The sequence below is a fragment of the Asterias amurensis genome, chromosome 13 (genome assembly GCF_032118995.1).
Source record: "Asterias amurensis chromosome 13, ASM3211899v1".
In the NCBI taxonomy this organism is placed as follows: Eukaryota; Metazoa; Echinodermata; class Asteroidea; order Forcipulatida; family Asteriidae; genus Asterias; species Asterias amurensis.
In genome coordinates this window covers 19,419,240-19,424,058 of record NC_092660.1, presented here as the reverse complement: position 1 = coordinate 19,424,058, position 4,819 = coordinate 19,419,240, and positions in this window count along the sequence as shown.

Sequence of the window (4,819 nt, the reverse complement as noted above, 5' to 3'; positions counted from 1 at the left end):
AGCAACTTATTCTGTAAGCTTAACATTATCATGTTTGTATGCAAGCAATAAAATGTCATAATGGCAAAATTTAACACCAGTTCATATTGTTGTATGTTATTACTCGATATTTGAAGCCACATCCCACTCCTGCACGTACTTTCAATAGATGTGCAGTCGGGGCAGAATTTGAATTACCATTGTCAGTATACCCACCACCGGCTACAAATAATAAACATTTTTAAGGCAAAAGTGTGAAACTATGGACCCTCTGGAGCAAGTTCGACTGAGCGACAAGACTTGACTGCATCGTCTAGACTAACCAGAAACCATTGCGCACAGGGAGGTTGACTATATCGAATCACGCACTCGAGCATGGTCGTATCATGGTCAATTCGAGAGCTACGACACAGTTTCTGGTCAAGTCTTGTCGCCCACCAAAACTTGCTCATGTATACCGATAGCTTAACCATCTTTAAAATGGAACGTGGTCGTACGGACTTCAGATTTATTTGCTCATCATCGCTCAAGCTCAAATAATAGCTGCTAGTTGCATACCCACCTATAATTGGCAAAATTATTGGAGGTTTTCGTGTTTTTTCGTATTTGTATACAGTACTTGATACGCTACAGCAGCATGACAAAGTATTCATACAACATGAAAGATAATTAAACACCATGATGGAGTCACACGCATATCAACAAAAATAGATTGCTTTTCCTTGTTGCAGTGCAACAAAAGACCTTTTGAATTAAGCATGCTTGTTTGAGTACAATACAAAAGCTCTTTTATGGCACCCAACGTGCAAAAATAGCTTATTTGTGTAAGTTCGAGCTCTGAGCATTGGTACATGTTAGCATTGACATTACACGATAACCCTTTTCTCCACAAAGTAGTCTTGTTTATCTTTTAGTTTATTCGTTTTCATAAAATCATGAAGTCCTTATTTCTACTTTTCGCAGTAGCCTTTTATTTTGTGGTATCGAGCTGCAATGAAGGTTTGATCTGCCCCTCTGATGAATGGGTATTATTTGGCGAGTCATGCTACAAGTCACTGATGGAGAGAATGACTTTCGATATGGCAGTCATCAACTGTAATGCTACTGGCGGCCATGTTGCAATACCTACGTCACTCACAGATCATCAGTTTATCTGGGAGATGGGCAGTAAAGTTACAACCGATACTGTCTGGGTTGGCTGTACTGATGAGGAGGAAGAAGGCAAGTGGGTGGAGTATGGTCAGGGAGGCAAGGAATGTAGTTTCCTCGACTGGTATCTAGGAGAGCCAAATGGTGGATCGGACATCAGCTGCGTCAGGATGAGACCTATTTACAATAGTCAGTTGAATGATGTTCCGTGTTTCAGGCTAAGCAAGGTGGTCTGTCAGCACCCTGCTGTTGCACCAACCACCCCGTCAATCAGCCTGTACTGCCTGCAAGCAGACACCAACGGCCGCTTCGCATCCCACTGCCTGACAGGTCATGTAATCAAGGAGTTACCGATCAAGGGTGTGGTCGCGTGTGGCTCAGCGTGCCGGGATGAGCCTCGATGCTGTTCCTTCAATGTACGACTTGGTAGCAGCGGGGAGCAGATCTGCCAGCTCAATGACGTCACTCGTGAAGATGCCGACGAAGAAGATATCCAGATGGATAGTTCTTGTTATTACTTCAACAACTGACCAAATATAAATCATATCAGACAATAGGATGAAACACCAAAACTACTTAAAAGTGAAATAACGAATGAATTATTATTTTATCATATTGACTAGATATTTAATGAACAAAACAATTTTTGAAAACATTATAATATATATGAATTATTTAAACTCCACAACTGACAACCAATCAATGGAAGCTTCGTTTTATGACGTCATCGTCTTTGATAAAATGGTGTTGACGGATTTTGGATGCCCCATGCTCTCATAAAACGCAATTATGGAAAAACTTTTAAACTTCAGTTACTGCCTTCTATTTGGTGCATTTCTAAAAGATTTCAACATGGGTAAAAAAAATCTCGATCTATAAAATAATATGTTATAATTCTTCTTGATCGATCGCTAACAGAGAAAGTTCATGAGTAATGAGTAACGGGAAAATGTTAGTGGAGAGCTAACCAAGTTTTTCTGCGCGGCTAATATAATTCATAGGTTTTAATTAACGTGCATGGCCATTAGCATGATTCTTGTGAGTGTTTTGTTATATTTTTCTTCAATCTAACATAGAACGTATTGTATATAATTGTTTGGTGTAATTGTCAACCGCATTGTTGCGCTTTAGAAAAGATAAAAACAAATAAAAGTATTTCTTGTAAAATTTAACATATTTATCTGCACATGGTGATAATTTGTTTTATACACTGTTTAAGATGAAAAGACCTTTACTTGGCAGCATAGTTTTAACAAAATCGGCAATGTTAATTTAAATGCCAGTTATTGCCAATCTAGTACTCACGTGTTCTGCTATTTGTTGCCAATTCGGGCTCTCAAAAAAAAAAAAAAATTAAATGCATGTTTGTTTTTAACTATGTCAGAATGTTCAAACAATACCACATAACCAATTAAATTATTTTGAAGCATCCTTAAAGGCACTAGTCACTTTTGGTAATTACTCAAAATAATTGTTAATAACTTGGTAACAAGCATGAGAGCTGCTGATGGTATAAAACATTGTGAGAATTGGCTCCCTCTGAAGTAACGTAGTTGTTGAGAAAGAGGAAATGTCTCACTAAACCATTAAAAGACTCCAACAGAAGGCTTTTATTATGCATCTGAAAACACACAAAATTGAGCAACAAGGGTTTTTTTTTTTTATTTTGCAGCTTCGACGACCAATTAAGCAGTAATTGAGTTCAAATTTTCACAGATTTGTTATTTAATGCATATGTTGAGATACACCACGTGAGGAAACTGATTTTTGACAATTACCAAATGTGTCTAGTGCCTTTAAAGGCCTCACTGTGAAGACATTTACATCCCCAACAATAAAAAACACCTTTTCTGTTCTTTTACGTTATTAAACATCCCGTGTTTACAACTATAGAAACATGTGATTGTTTTCCCAGCCTGTGTTGACGTTCCAAGTTCCACTTTGCCGGGATACATCAAATATTTCTTTGATAAAATAGGACAAACATTTGTATTTTCATATCTGTTGAGAAAACGGTAACCTTGTATCGCTCCTTCAGTGCAATTACTTACCCATCAGACTGAAGTGTTTCAAATATTGGGAGTTTGCTGAACCAAATTGTGAGATAGTGTTTTGAGGCAACAATCGGTGTTTTATTCAGCATACCTTTAAAATTTCAAAGGCTTGTATTGCCCTCGACATTGTATAGGGTCATTGTCATTTTGTGTCGTATCGCATTAAACAATAATGAAGGACCGACTGAACAGGATGATTAATAACTGAGTCCCAACAACAAAAACCAATCATCAGGAAAATGCTTGATGTGAAGGTTGGTGATAAATAACTAAAATAGAGGATGAAATGACGAATACAACTAGTACCTGATATCCTCCCGCAGTCAACGTAGTGCCAGTCCATATTCGAGTTTTATGTAGTCAGGCCGGCATCACTGAGTGAGTTTTCTCCAGCAGAGAGTCCAGAATATCCTTGATATCATTCAGTTTGGTGTAAAACATGGAGACTTCAGTTCAATTAATCGCTGTAACTTTTTATTTCATGATATCGAGCTGCAGTGCACACTTAATCTGCCCCACTAATTGGGAATTGTTTGGCGAGTCGTGCTACAAGTCACTGATGGAGAGAATGACATTCGATATGGCAGTCATCAACTGTAATGCTACTGGCGGCCATGTTGCAGTCCCTACGTCACTCACAGATCATCAGTTTATCTGGGAGATGGGCAATAAAGTTGCAACCGATACTGTCTGGGTTGGCTGTACTGATAGGGCGGAAGAAGGCAACTGGTTGGAGTATGGTCAGGGAGGCAAGGAGTGTAGTTTCCTCAACTGGTATCCAGGACAGCCAAATGGTGGTTTGAACCTTGCCGTCAGATGCGTCAGGATGCGGCCTATTTACAATAGTCAGTTGAATGATGTTCCGTGTTACTGGCAGAGTAAGGTGGTCTGTCAGCGCCCTGCCGTCGCACCAACCACCCCGCCAATTAACCCGTTCTGCCTTCAAGCAGACACCAACGGCCGCTTTGCATCCCACTGCCTGACCGGTCATGTCATCAAGGAGTTACCGATCAAGGGCGTGGTCGCGTGTGGCTCAGCGTGCCGGGATGAGCCTCGATGCTGTTCCTTCAATGTACGACTTGATAGCAGCGGGGAGCAGATCTGTCAGCTCAACGACGTCACTAGTGAAGATGCTGACAAAGAATATATCCAGACGGATAGTTCTTGTTATTATTTTAACAACTAACAAACTACAAATTTTAGGACAAAAGGGCGAAACACCAACATTACTTTTAAAGTGATTTGAGGATTTATTCTTATATCGACTTTGAACAAGATCATTGATCAACTATTGATGTATCGAGCTGAACGGTTGCGTTAATGTAAACGAATTATTCCTCCTTTACAAGTAAACAACAAATCAATGGAAACTGTTTTATGACGTCTTCACATTTAAACGTAGGTGTTGACGAGTTTCGAAGGCACCACGCTGTCATGAAATACACCGGGAAAAAACAACTTTTAAACTTCAGCTATGCCTTCTATTTGGAGCATGTATAAATATTTTCAATCTTGGTATACACCTTGATCTATAAATGTTGTTATTGATCTTGATTGAGTGAGTAATGCGTTACGAGTTAATGTTAGTGAAGCGCTCGATCAAACAAAATTGTTGTGCACCATTGGAATTATTCGCA